We start from the raw sequence: 14,200 nt of genomic DNA, 5'->3' as shown, positions 1-14,200 counted from the left end.
GTCATTAGCTGCTCCAGGGTGGGAGGGGGCCCTGCAGCCAGTGAGGGTCGGGGCCAGTGCAGGGCACCTGGGCCTCATTATTCTCAAGTGCTGGGGTCTGAGTACGGTGCAGGGGATAAAGGGCTGCCCGCCCCCACCCCTCCCAGCCGGCACGGTGGGACCTTCACCAGAGTGGAGCTGAGCCGGGCTCCCCTCAGAGCCCGAAGGGGTGTTTGTGGAAGGCTTAGCCCAGCAGCAGAATAGGCTGGAAGGATGGGGGTGGGGGCCGGATCCGGGTCCTTTCCTGACTCCGTGGGGTCTCTCTGTCCTTCGCTACAGTGACCTGGGGTTTTGCGGTCAAGGCCACCATCAATGCCCGGTTGCTGACAGGTGGAAGAGACTGGAGTATCTTTCCCACCAGCCCCATCCTGGGAAGGACCCTCCTGGCTCTCCCCTATCTTCCCCCCACCCCCAGGAAGCCTCCAGCACACGACAGGGCCCAGGGGACTCTGGAGAAGTCAACCATGGCCTGGCATCTCCAAGGTACCCGAGATCCCAGCTCTGTAGCCACAGGAGCCACAGGGGTCCCCAAGGACCCCCTCGAGGCGCCTTCCAGCAAACACCCTCAGCTCACAGGGGGCCGGCTGGGCCCGTGTAGGAAGGGGTCGCCATCTGGAGTTGGGCCCCTAGCTTAGGCCAGAGCGAGGTTCGAGGTTCCGGTCCCATGTGGAGAAGAGGCCTGGAGGGAAGATGCTCAGGGCTCGTGTTGGGGGCAGACGGCGGGGCAGAATCCTGGGGCCCTAGGCCGGCTGGAGCGCCCATGCCGAGGGTTGCACACGCATCACCATCCGGTCATCCCGGAGCTTGGGAAGGATCCCGTGGCCCTCCTGGCTGACCACAGGAATCTGCAAGATGGCTGCTGGGGAGAGGCAGGGGTGGGGCGGGGCGGGCCTCCGTGCGGCTGACCTGAGTGATGGGAGCACATCCCGACCTTGGCGCCATCACCTCCGTGTTTTTACCCACTGAGCAAATATACACTAAATGAGGCACAAATGAGCACGGCCAAAGGAGCGGCCGATTCTGTCCTTTCTTCTTAATCCCTTTGGCTTAGGGTTTCCCCGGCCTGGACAGCCTGTCCGAGGGGAAGGCTGCCCAAGGGCACACGGGCATCCGTCCGGGGACATTCAGGCAGTGACCAATCCCCGGCCGCCCTGGCGTGCACCCTGTACCGTGGGCCTTTTCCCAGCCGGCTGGTGTGGGAGCAGCCACTGTGGGTCCTCGAGTCTTGGTGAGATGGTCAAGGATGGACTAGGATGGAGACCGGCATGTGGCCATGTCTGTGGGGGACATTGGAGTGCGGGCCAGGATGGAAGACATCTTTGCCGTCCCCTCGGCCAAGCTGCACAAGCAACCCTCTCCCCCAAACTCCCAGCACCAACCAACCCGGAGACCACCCTGGGCCGGAGCCCAGCACGGCCACCGCCGCGTCTTGGCCGTCCAGCTCAGGACAGGTCAGTCCCCACACGTCTAGGCTGGAGCTAGTCCTTGAAGGGCCTGAGGGTCCAGCTGGGGCATAGGAGGGCCAGGTGAGGGCCCCGCCGTGGGCTCGGAGAAGACCACCACGGCTGGCTGGGGCACCTGTCCTGGAGGAAGGTGATGCCTCCCTTAGGCAACCATCACCCAAGGAGAGTCCCGGATCCTGGCTCTGGGCTGCAGGGCACCCAGACCCCACCTGGAGACGGCCGCCCTTCCCTCCCACCCCAGCAGGCTCTGGAGCCCCCGGAATCCTGTCCTGGCCCAGGGGCACCTAATTTGGGTCTGTTTCCTCCCATCCTGGTTTCCCAGGAGATGGAGAGCAGAGCCCGGCTCCTCCTGGAGGCTCCTTGAGTCCCAGAAGGGCACCCTCCTCGCAGACAAGCACGCAATCCCCCAGCTCCCACCGGAGAAGTAAGCTGCTGCTGCGGGTCCTGCTCGCAGCCTAAGTGGCTTTGGGAAAAGCAGACCTCATCAGGAGAGAACCCCAGTGCCCCCTGCCCTAATCCCCGGCCCCCAGCCCCATCGGGCTGGGAGCTTTGACCTAAGCAAACAACCAGTACGGGCTGAGTAACTGGGACCCTGATCCACACCTCTCCACCATGTCCTGCCCCCCAACCCCCCAAACTGGTCTTGAGCTCAATGATGCATTTTTTGGGGGACCTCCTCCAGATGCCATCCAGCTCCAACCCAGGGGAGGGGTGACCGGGCTGCCATCCCCACACGCAAGAGGACAGAAGCCCGGAGAGGAGAGGGGCCAGTGAGTTGGGGTCCACACTGGCCTGGATGGGGTCCTGCCCTCCTCACCCCAAGGGGAGGGTCCTGGGGATGGAGCAGGGACGAGTGAGCAGCTTGGGTTTTCTAGAAGGTTCTTCCATATCTCTTCTGATTGAGTTACTCAATACCACTTTAGCAGGGCTGGGCTTTCTCTTGGCCAAGTGGGACGAGGCCCCCTTCACTGGGGCACCCACCTCTGGCCATGAGCAGAGCACCTGCCCTGGACCCCAACCCGGGGGAGGAGGGCACTCAGCCAGTCCTGGAGACAACCGTCTCTGCAGACCCCTTCTCCTTCCTGCTCCCCGTGGGGCCCAAAGTTGCCCCAGCCTCTTGGTGGGGCAGCCACAAGAGAAGAATGGGGCCCCGGGACCAGCAGCCCTCCATGCACCCTGCACACTGCTCACCATCCCACCCCACCAACCTCCGAAATACGTTTGTGTGTTCAAATTTTGCATCTGCTGCTGGAGGGAACTCTTGCCTGCCCATCTGCCCAATGCCCAGCCCAGGCCTGCTCCAGGCCACGGGGTGGTGGAGGGTGCCCACAGGCACACACGGCGTTACAAAATGGCGGTCTGTCCGGCTTCCCTTGGCAAGAAAGAAAGACGCTGCTGTTTGGCCAAATGGGTGCCACTCCGTCTCTCTGCAGCCCCTTGCCTGGCTTCCACGGCTCTCTCTCCCCCAAGGAGTGGCCATCAGGACTCCCTGGGTCCACACTCCCGGCACCCGGCATGGGAACACTCTCATGATGGAGCCCCTTCCCCAGGACCAATGGTCCATCCCCCATGCTCGTCCCCAGCACCCTTCCGCTTTTTCTAAATGTACGTTGTCCCCACGAAGACCCTACATCCTTCCCAAGTTCTCGCACCTGCCCTGCCAGCCTCAACTGGCCGACCGCCTTCTCTCTGTCCTGTGTTCTCCACTCTTGGAATCTTCCGTCTCCTTGCTGGTCCCGCCTCCCGCCGCAGCCAGAGGGTTGGCAGGTGAGACCAGGCTCAGATGAACGTTGGGCCGTGCAGATCGTGGCCCAGGGATGTTGCTGACCACTCCCAAGGAGCTCCCGGGATGGGGTGGCCACGCAGGTAGGTGGGTGCGTGGGCCGGGGGGCCAGGAGAGCAGGCTGTTTCTCTGGGAACTGTTGCAGGGAGATCCGCACCCAGGGGCGGCCAGAGCCTGCCCTGGGCCTGGGGGAGCTCTCTCCTTTGGAGCCAGGCAGGGCGATGTCTGGCCAGGGCAAAGAAGCGGCTGCCCCATCCTGTTGCTACGGGAACCACACACAGCTTTGGCCTGGAGTCCACCATGTTGTAGCCCTGGGCAAATGTGCCTTGCTGCCCCCTTACTGAGTCACTGTGGGATCCCCACTGTGGCCTGAGGACCACCCAGGAGCCTCATCACAGCCCTCAAGGAAGCCCAGTGGGACTGGGTTTGGGGCCCTTGGAAAGTGGGGAGCCTGGGGATCCAGAAACAACCCAATTAGCAGGCCAAGATGGCCAAGGCCTTACTTGAACAGGGCTTCCCATCCCAAGTCGTCCGGATCCAGCCTTGCAGGGCCGCGGCTGCCTGCCACGTTCCAGGCCGGTCTGGGACGCCCTCTCCTGGGGCTCTCCCACCTCTCTCTGTGGCTGGAAGATGAAGCAAGGCTGGAGGGGTGGGGAGGCGAGGGTGCCTTGGCCACTGTGCTCCCCGCTGGGAGTTGGGGAAGTCTGGAGGAGGACGGGAAGGGCTCGCAGAGGGGGAAGATCTGGGAGAAGGGGTCTCAAGGAGGGCAGGCAGCATGGTGGAGAGCATGCACGAGGGAAAATGGCCGTGCCCCTGGCATGCGGCAGGTCCTGGCCGGTCGTCCCTTGGGAGGCGTGCCACGGACCGCCTGACCAGGCTCTGTTTGCTGCGTGTGGAGTTTGTAGAAAGTGCTGACCCGCCGAGCCCAGAAGCCAGGCTCAGAGGGGACAGGAAGGAGCTTGCTGCCCACATGGGCATTACATTTCCAGGGCACTGGAGCCACCAGATCTGCCGGCTCTGTGCCCGAGGATGGGCTTGCCGGATCGCTGGGGCTGGGCTGCCACCGTTACCAGGGAGACGGCTGAACACCCACCCTTGTCTGGTGTCCCTGCCCGGGTCCCTCCCCATTGCCTCCTCCAAGGCCCTGGACAATGGTGTGCCTCTCCCTTGGGACCAGGACGAGGAGGAAAGCAGATGGGGCCGCCCCGTACCGCTGGCCCCCGGGGCACCTCCCAGGCACCCCCGTACCCCACCCTGCGTTCCCTCTGCTCTCCAGCTCTCAGGGGCCCCACGCCAAGGGAGGAAGCCTGGACCTCAGGGCTAACTAGCTTCCGCTGGGCCCCGGACAACAAGGGCCACACTGGGCAGTCCTGGGTGGCCCAAGTCTGCAGGGAGGGGTCTCCGAGGAGCTGGGAGAGCAGCCCAGAGGCAAACCTTAAGGGTCTGTCCAGGAAGAGGGGGTTAGTGGGCAGCGGGGAGAGCTCTGTGTGTCCCCAGCTGCCCTCTCTGTCCCCGGCCAGTCACTCACTGGGGGTCACAGGCAAGTGAGTGGGCCATGCCATGACGTGGAGTCAAGTTGCACAGGGCCAAGCTCAGGGGTCTATTGAGGGTCCTGAGAGAGGAAAGGAAAAGGGCTTGGGAGGGGTCATGGGCCAGAGGCAGGCTGGGTCATCCCGAAATGTGGTGTGTGGCAGACAGCCAGGCCTCAGGGTGACTTCTTCTGGGTGCTACCTCGTGTGGGCCTGGAGAGGTCACAGGGGGAAGGGGCTTGGACCTGAGCCTCAAAACCCCCAAGAAAAGTGTGATGGAAGGCCGAGGGAGGGGCCCTAGCGGGACCCGCTGTGAAGGAGGAAGACACAGGACACAGAGGGGCTGGCCAGGGCCTGGCGGTGTCGGGGACCCAGTCCTTCCTGCCAGGATGGGGACGGGCAGAGAAGGGCCACAGAGGCACGTGGGGCTCCATGGGTGGAAGGTGGACCCACCCGAGCTGGGGTGGGAGGGCGTGTGACACGGCTTGGGGGCTGTGCCCATAGGTGGTGGAAAGTAAAGTGGGAGTGGCCACACTGTCGGGGGGGTTCGGAGAGGAGGCGGGGCAGCGTCCAGCAGGGGCGAGGACACACACATGGGCCTGAGGAACAGAGCCGGCAGGACTCTGAGCCCAACTGGCTTTGGGGTGTAGGGTCCCAGGCTGCTGTGCTAGGGCAGCCGGGGCTGGGGGGCTGGCTTTGCCAGCCTGGGTGGGATTGGGGTGAGCGGAGCCGGCGCACGCAGCCCCCCGGTGGGCCTCCCCACCCCCACCTCCGGCCCACTGCCTGCCCGTGCGGGGCTTCTGGATTCCATCACGTGCCACAGCAATCTGGCTGTGACATAATGAGGCAGGCCGGGGTCAGCGGGGTGACCTCTCGTGGCCCCGATGTTTGGAAATCCCCAAATCAAAATGACCCAACAGACGAGCTCGACACTGGATTTTCCGAGCGGGCTCCTTCAATTACCCAGAGGCAGGAGCAGGAGCGGCCAGGCCCCTTAGATGACCGTGTCCCCCGGACGGCCGCGCTGCGGGGCCCCGGGACCGCCTGGGGCCCCAGAGGGACCCCCATCCCGAGGCTCCTTGAGGCTCACCCCTCCTGGGGCAGAGCCGACCTCACTCCAGCAGATGTGAGCGGGGCCGCCTGGAGCCAGCCGCACGCACTGGACAAAGAGCAGTGTAGGGCTGAGCACCAGACGCAGAGTTACCCCATGCCGGTGCTCACTCGGCTCCCGCCAAGCGGTCGAGGGGCCGGGCGGCCCGCGGAGGCTCTCGTGGCCGAACCGGTAACCGTGTTCGGGGAGGGGAGGCGTTCACAGCACCGGGGGGCAGGGTGCCACCACACAGCGCGCCCTCCCGCCCTCAGGTTCAGCCTCATGTGAGCAGACCCGACAGCCTTCTCGTCCCTCCCCTCCAGGTGTTCCTTGGAAAAAAAATACTTTTCAAACTACATGCTGAAAATTTCAGCATGAAAATTTAATGTCAGAAACCCGTAACCTCTTTCCCAGAGATAAGACACAGCCCCCTGAGGAGCGGAGAACCGGATCCCTCTAACCCAGGGAGTGGCCGGGGGCTTGGGCCTACGTGGGCTCTGCAGGGGCAGAAAGGCAGGGGGCCAGGCCGGGGGTACCCCCAGGCGGGCAACCTCGAACTTCTGAAAATGCCGGTCTCCCGCCCGCCCTTGGGGTGGACTGGCCTCTCTGGCGTTGGGACCAGACATTTCTGCAGCCAGGGCGGCTCAGGTGTCCCTGTGATGCCCGTGGCTTCTCCCTCAGGCCCTAATTTAGGCCTCGAGGCTCCTGGCCTGCGTGGCCGGACGGGTCAGGTTGCTGACAGCTGATGCGGGAAGGACAGCTTGGCCATGGCCACACACGACCTCCCCAAGCAGTGTCCCTCTCCTTCCAGACCAGCAGCGCCGCCCCTGGGGGAGACAACGCACGCACATCTGTGCTTCCAGGCCCACGTCCTTGGGGGACACCGTCTCCCGCCGCCCCAGATCCTGGGAGTGGGCACTGGGCATCGTGAAGGGCCCTGCTCGGCCCCCGGTGCTAGCCTCTGCTTGGGGTTGGGGGAAGGCGAACAGAGGGCCCCAACCTGTGCTTGCCTGGTTTTCCCCAGGGATGCAGATGAAACGTTTCTAAGGGGTCCCCAACCATCCCCCCTGGGAGCAAAGTCTCGGCCTCAGCCCTCAGAGATCGGCCGGACCCTGGGCCCCAGGCCTCCCCTGACCCCCTGACCAGGGGCACGGCACAGGCTGGGCAGGCAACTCTGGAAGGGGGGAGCCCCCTGGGTGCGTGGGGACCAGCCCCCAAGTGTTGGGACCGCATTCCAGGCGAGGGAGTGATTGGAGGCACCTTGGATGCCTGGGCCTGGCGTGGGGGCAGGGCCCCCCAGGCTGCAGACCGCCCGGGGACGGCCCTCCTCAGCACGTGACATTACTGCCCCCATCAGGCAGCTGCCCCGGGGCTCTGTCCGGTGACCCTCCCCAGCCCTGCTCTGCGGGGTCCTGCGACCCTAACATGCTGAGGCATGGGGGAGCTGTGGCAGGGCCCCCGGGTCCCCCCACCTCTTAACGGCAGGAGACCGGACTGGGGGCTGCTTGTCCTGTGAGCCGATGGCCCGAGGGCCCCCAGAACTTGGGTTTCCAGTGGCCTGAGCTCCACTCTTGACAAACTGCAACATGCTGGGGGACCCTGAACCCTGGGGGTGCCTGGCTTCCTCAGCCCCCTCCCACCCCTCCAGCCCCCAGGGCCCAGGTCCCGGCGAGGTGTCCTGGCCTGGGGCTGGGCAGGGCAAGGGACAGGACAGGGGCACCCAGGTCCCAGGTCACGGCTGGAGCCGAGCCAGGCTGCAAGCTTCTTCTCCCCAACTTGGCGGTGTCTCCGAGGCCGTCCCACCCCCTTGAGGGGACGACTGGGAGTCAGGGGGCGCCACTCTGTTGTGGGCTGTTTGCCGGCCCCTCCCGGCGTTGCCGTGGCGATGACACGGGGTGCGGCCGGGAGCCATACCTCAGAGGTGACTAAGTGCGCCCTGCCTGCCATCATAGCGCCCGGCGCCCTCCGGGGCCTCTCACACCTTGGCCCCCGGCCCCCGGCCCCCAGCAAGAATGTTCCATGAGCCCCGTGGGCAAGCACGTGGCCCGGCATGCCAGGCCAAGCGCGCCGGGCCGGCGCCCGCTCCCCTCCCGCCCGGCACCGCCGTGAGCGCTCTTCCTCGCGCCGTCAGGCCCCGGCTTCCTGGTGCCAGAGGCTGCCTGCGTTTCCATGTGGTCCGTGCGAGCAGACCCCGACGGGCGCCCTTCCCGCCCCGCGCCCCAGCCGCCCCGCACGGCACCCCGCACTCCACGGGCCACGCTGCCGTCTCTGACCCCTCTGTTCTGGGGGGCGGCGGGGCTGCCTGTGGGCTCTGGCCCGGGACCCACGCCTGGCACCCCAGCCTGGGGTGGGGGGACCCCGGGGCACGGGGACTAACGCAGGAGGAAGGAGCTCATGTCAGGAACCGGGGCTGGGGCCGCACGCATGTCACTGGGGTCCCCTTCCCACCCCCCAGCCTGCTTCTGGGGGCTCCGGGGGCCCCGGGGCCTGGGGTCCGGAGAGCCCCCGGTCAGCAGCCCCCTGGGAAAGCCCGAGGTCAGGGGGCTCGGAAAAGGCCACTTTGGCAGGAGCCCTCTTGAGCGATGCGGACAGCTGCGCCCGCCTCCCGAAGCTATTCCTGTCTTAGCAGGAGCCGGGGAGGGCCGGCCCGCGGGCTTCCCGGCATCTAGGCGGGCAATACGATATTTCCAGATAAAGGGCATTCCTGGCGCCCCTCATCACTCTCCTCGGGCAGCTGTCGGCTCCACTTACCCCCTAAGCCCCACAGGAGGCTCAGAGCAGTTTTCCCATTCCATCCCGGCCAAGGGGCCAAGGCGGATTTAGCCGGGGTGAGGCGGGGTACGGGGCAGGCAGGGGATGTTCTGGGAGGTGAGGACAGGCACTATGGGAACAGCAGCTGGTCCTAATCCCACTGGGCCTCCTTCAGGACCAGCCCCACAAGGCCTCTTGCCCAGTTTTTATTTTTAGGAGGCACCTTCTAGAACTCGTGCTGCCCCGTCCTGGGGGCACAGGGACAAGCTCAGCACAGTCACGTGCCAGGTGGCCCCGGGTGCAGGGCAGACCTGGGTGGGTGGGTCCGCGGGTCCTGGAACCAGGACTCTGGGGACACGCGGCCCACAGCCTCAGTGCTGGAGTTCTGAGTCAATCTGCCCACGGGACACTCAGCCACACCTGCACCCCAGAGTGGGCGGGGGGCCAGGATCCTTGCCCAAAGACCCTCAGGGCCTGGCCTGCGGGGCGAGGTGGCCGGCTACCGCCTCCTTCACACACCTCTCGCCCAGGAGCTCCCGGGGGGTGCGAGAGAGAAGTTCACCAGCCCAGACGAGGGACGTGCCCACTCTGGGGCTGGGGGGGCGGTGCGCACAGGAAGGAATCAGGTAACCATGGGCTTGTCTCCTTAAATGGGAAAAAAACCCAGCAGTGGCGTGAAGCCTCTCTCGTCGGTGGGCCTCCTGAAACCGGGCAGGGGATCTGGAGGGTCCCCCGAAGCCAGGGAGGGGAGCAGGGAGGGGGCGCCTCAGATGCCAGGGCCCGGCCAGGCAGTGGGAGGAAGCACTCGGGGCTGGGGCTGGGGCACCCCTAGGTACTGCTGAGATTGCTCAAGGCCTGAGCCGGAGCCTGACACCCTGGGAGCATGGAATCGCTGGAATTCCTGTGTGAACCGGCTGGCTCTGGAGCCACAAACAGCTTGGTGATGGGGCGGGTCAACCTCACGGGCTGCTGACCTCGCCACTGTCACCCCAGGGTCAGAGGCCAGCAGGAAGGGAGGTTTCTATCCTCAGCCAGCAGGACCAATGGCGTCTCCAAGGATGTGGCGTGACTTGGGGCCCATGGGGCAGGGACTATGGGTTCGCGGCTGGGTGTGTGGCGCCCACTTCCGGCACCGCCTCCTGGGCCTGGACAATCTCATGCGGGGTTAGACACCCCATGAGCCTTCCCACAATATGATCATCCGACTCCCGTGAGCCCCTGCTCATCCCAGACCCGCACGCCACGCCCAACAGGGACACAGGACGTGGCAAGCCCCGGGGGTGGGGGGATGGTGGTAGAGATGGTGTCGGACAGCCACGGGACAGAGACCGGGCTGGCACTCAGGACTGGGACACGCGTGAGTGGAGGGGAGAGCCTGACATCAGGGGTCGGGGGTCCTGGGAGCAGGGCCCTCCAGCTCCTCCTTGGCCGGCATTACCATTCCCATGTTTCACACAAAGAAAGATGAGCCCACAGCCCAGGGCCTCACAAGCTCGAGGGGAGACCGGGAACCTGGCCCCGGCAGCCCTGTCTGCAAGGCCTCTAAGCCTGCTCTGCACCCAAACACACTGTTGGCGGGCCCAGAGCAGCGAGGGGACCCTGCCCGGGGCCGGTGGCCATTGTCTGCCTGCCATCATAGTGCCCGGCGCCCTCCGGGGCCTCTCACACCTTGGCCCCCAGCCCCCGGCCCCCAGCAAGAATGTTCCATGAGCCCCGTGGGCAAGCACGTGGCCCGGCATGTCAGGCCAAGCGCGCCGGGCCGGTGCCCGCTCCCCTCCCGCCCGGCACCGCCGTGTGCGCTCTTCCTCGCGCCGTCAGGCCCCTGCCTGCCATCAGGAGCTGGGTGGCAGGAACCAGTGCCCCGAGTCCCCGGGCAGCCCCACATGGCCCCCTGAACACTGGGCTGGGCCCCTCACGGGCAGGGTCTCCATCTCCTGCTGTCAGATGGTGCTGTGGCCTTGGAGAGCAGGGTGGCCTTGGGAGGGCACAGCGGAGGGAACCCCCTGGGGCAGCTGAGGCCCGGAGCCCATGGCTCCAGAAGCGGGGGGTGCCTTTACAGCAGACCCTTGCCCCTGCCCCGGCCGGCCTCCCTAGCCAGCCGCATGTGTTCGGGAGGCCTTTGATCTGGCCTTTAATGACCAACCCTGCTGATGGGTCATTGTTGGTGCCCCTCCATGCCCTGGGGGGCTTATCATCAAGACTCCCCCATGGATGGCCCCGAGCTGGGTGCTTCCGGGCTCCCAGGCCACTCAGGGGTCAAGAGCACATTCTTGGTGGTACTCTGGGTCCAGGGTCACCTGGGACCTCCCAGGTCTGCTGCTGGGAGCAAGGGGTAGCTGGAAGGAGGGAGCCCCGTCGTTCATCGCTCAGGGCTGGCTCCAAGTTGAGAGAAGCCCGAGGGCGGCCCCAGCTCTGAGGGCAGGGGGCTGCACCTGACCCTGCCCACTGGGCCTGGGGAGCGGGACACCCTCTGAGCACGGCCTGGCACTGCCTTCTCTGAGCCTCCGGGCCCACTCCCCAGGGCTGTGCAGCTTCGGGAAGGGGCTGCACCCTCCGGCCAACCAGCCATAGCTTTCTGGTGAGCAAGGCAGGCAGTGGGCGTGCGGGGCGGAGGGCGTGTGGGGCTCAGGGAGGCCAGGGAGCGAGGCAGGATTCCCCGGAGCCACCCCTCCCCCAGGGCTCCCCGCACTCACCCGCTCACTCACATGCGCGTGCGTGCACACACACACACGTGTGCACACGTGTGCACGCATGCAGTGGCGGGAAACGGCGTCTTCAGCGCCGGGCTCGCAGACGTGGGGTTTTATTAGTGCTACAAATCAGATATCACACAGTTGGGGGCTGACATGGTTTTTATAAGAATTATTTAGGGCCCTGGCCGCCGGTGAAGTCCCAGGGAGAACCTGCTGAGGAACATCCAGCTGTTTGGGCCGTCGGAATTCCCAACACTTCGTAAAGTGAAGGTATGAAAGGCCAGCACCTTGTTCTGTTTAAGGGGGCGCGTCACCCCTGCCCTGGGCCCGCCGCAAAGGCTTCTGGGAGGCACCTCCCCTGCGGCGGGGAGGGAAGGCCTGCAGCGGCCAGGGGAGGGGGCTGGGGGCCCCCCCGCGAACACCCACCTGGGGGTCTCACCAGCTCCCTCTGGAGGATTTTCGAGCTTCCCCTCCCCGGTGGGCCGTGGGCAGAGGCTGTCCTGCTCCCCTGGGGCCTGTCACAGGTGTCTGCCCCCCAGCCGCCCGGTCACCAGCTCAGGGGTGGTCTTTGGGCTGCCCCCAGCACCATAGGGAATGTCCCAGGACCATGCTCTCGGGGACCCAGATAGCTGTGCAGGGTCATGGTGCTCATGCGTTGGGAGGGGGGTGCCTGGTGGAATCATCTCCTAGCCTCCTGCTGCCCTAAGGAGTGAGGGCTGCTCGGCCCAACCTCGGTCCAACCTCAGCCCTGCAGACTCCTGTCCTTGCAGGGGCAGGCGCACCGGGGACCCTCCTCGCTGGACTTCCTCTGAGCTCCATGTGGAGGAGCTGCGGGGCGGGGGCAGGGGGTGGTCAGGGGATCTTGCCTCTCATGCATCCCTCAAGGAGAGGGGGTGGCAGAGATCCCAGTGTGTGTGTGTGTGGGGGGTTGGGATGAAATGCTCGCATTGTCCTGGGGTGTGGGGGACACCGAGGAGGAGAAGGCCAGGGGGCCAGGGGGCCGGGGACTCTGCGCAGGGAGGGCTGAGAACATAGCCAAGGGAGGCAGAGCCTGGGGCTCCCCCTGCAGAGCCTGGGGCCAGGCAGAGAGTGCACAGACGTGCGGGGAAAGGCCTGGGGTCTCCCTCCCCCGCCCGCCCCTCCCCCGGCCAGGCCTTGAGCGGGAAGGGAAGCAGGCCGGCCTCTCCTCCCTCACCATAACGTCAGGGCTCCAGCATCCATCCGAGGAGGCCGGGGCCAATCAAAGCCAGATGTGGGGGCAACACAAAAATGCTGATGATTTTGACTAGGAAAAGCCCTATTTACCAAGAAATAATGAAGTGATTTGGGGGATTGTGCTGGGATGACCTCAGTCGGGAAGGAGCAAACGCAGATGCTGAACTGGTCTCCCAGTCCCGGGGCCCGCGGGCTGGCGGGCAGCAGAGCCTCGCACCGCGGCTGCTGTTCCTGCTGGGCCGAGCTGGTGCAAGGAGGCCTGGCCCCTCCGACCCCCAAGCTGTGGAGCCCCTGGGGTGGGCAACGGCAGGAAGAGGGGCCCCCCTGCAGTGTGGCTGGGGGTCCGCCACGGAGGGAGTCCTGGCGCGGTGGGGCGGTGGGAAGAGGAGGGCTCCTCTTTGCCCTGAAGGGACTTTGAGTCAGTTGCAAAGATGTGGCAGGCACCTGCACACAGGCGACCGGGGCTCGGCCCGGGGGCCCCCGGACGTGTGGGGAGCAGCCCACTCTACCGGCCGCCCCACACCTGGGCAAACAAGGATTCCTGAGGGTGAGGGCGGGGTGGCATGTAAGGGGAGGGGGCCCCAGGTGCAGCCTTCAGGGAAGGAGCCATCGGGGGGCTGGGGTCCCCAGGGCTGAAGCCCCTCCCAGTGCCAGTCTCGCTGGAGGGGAGGCTCCCCGCCCCCACGCCCTGGCTCCTGCCCGAACCTGAAGAGTCCCTCTCCCGGGCACTTGCCCCATCCAGGCCTCACTGGTGGGGTCGGCCGTGCACGTGGCCCATCTCTGCAGCCTCCACGGATGTTTAGGGACAATCCTTCCACCGTGGCCAGGCTGCCCCCAGCTCGCCTGGAACACTCCGGGAAAAGCACCCAGTCCTCCCCTCCTTGGACAACGCAGACACGTGTGTCCCCAAAATCGCAGACCCAGCGGAGGAAGCAACCCCAGTGTCTGCCACAGAGCGTGGATTTGCCCATGTGGACACACACAGCACGGAGCATTACGCGGCCTTCCAAGGCTCATCCTGCAACGTGCCACAGCATGGACGAACCCGGGGGCACCGAGCCGACCACTGAGCCGACCACCGAGCCGACCACCAAGCCGACCACGCGCTGACCGCCGCGCCGACCACCGCGCCCGCCTGGGGCAGGCGAGCCCCTGGAGAGACGGAGAGCAGAGCTGTGGCCAGCAGGGGCGGGTGAGGGGGGTGAGGAGGGCTGGCCGCAGGGCACAGGGCTGCTTTCTGGACAACACAAACATGTTTTGAAAGGGATCACAGGATGGAGACACGGCTCTGCGAAAGTACGGACACCTCACGACATACTTGCAGTGGGCGGGTGGTGGGGTATGTGAACTATGTCTCCATAAAGCCGTTTGAAGATAGGAGAGGACGTGCATGCCCTGCCCTGCGAGCCGGGAGGGAGGCCCCGGGTCAGGCGAGAGCGGGGGGCCGGGGGCCGGCAGCTCACCACCCAGCTCCCTGCTCCCGGGGTGGGACATGGGGCCATCACGTCTGGCTCGGCGGGCTCACTGGGGTTGGCCGTTCCCCAGTTATGTTCCTGCATAAACTAGCAGAATTTAGGGTCACATGAAAGCCAGGAAGTGGGGGGAGCACGGTCACTCCAGAGGTGCCTTCCAGGAGG

The 14,200-nt window shown here is 65.8% G+C and overlaps 1 long non-coding RNA gene across 5 annotated transcripts; it reads left to right on the top strand.

Moving 5' to 3' along the window:
- The first annotated feature begins 1,160 nt into the window (after positions 1 to 1,160).
- LOC115938305 (uncharacterized) lies at positions 1,161 to 13,943 on the top strand. 5 transcript variants are annotated; one of them, XR_014138427.1, is made up of 3 exons: positions 1,161 to 1,490; positions 2,185 to 3,368; positions 11,516 to 13,943. It is a non-coding gene; the product is annotated as an uncharacterized LOC115938305 (long non-coding RNA). The 5 variants fall into 5 exon arrangements; XR_014138428.1 differs by lacking the exon at positions 2,185 to 3,368 and having other exon boundaries at positions 11,526 to 13,943; XR_014138425.1 differs by lacking the exon at positions 1,161 to 1,490 and having other exon boundaries at positions 1,497 to 3,368; positions 11,526 to 13,943.
- The last annotated feature ends 257 nt before the right edge of the window (positions 13,944 to 14,200 follow it).

This window comes from Leptonychotes weddellii, chromosome 11 (assembly GCF_054177405.1).
Source record: "Leptonychotes weddellii isolate Sample4059 chromosome 11, ASM5417740v2, whole genome shotgun sequence".
Lineage (NCBI taxonomy): Eukaryota > Metazoa > Chordata > Mammalia > Carnivora > Phocidae > Leptonychotes > Leptonychotes weddellii.
Note: the sequence above shows the minus strand (reverse complement) of the source record. Positions and strands in the feature narration are given on the sequence as shown.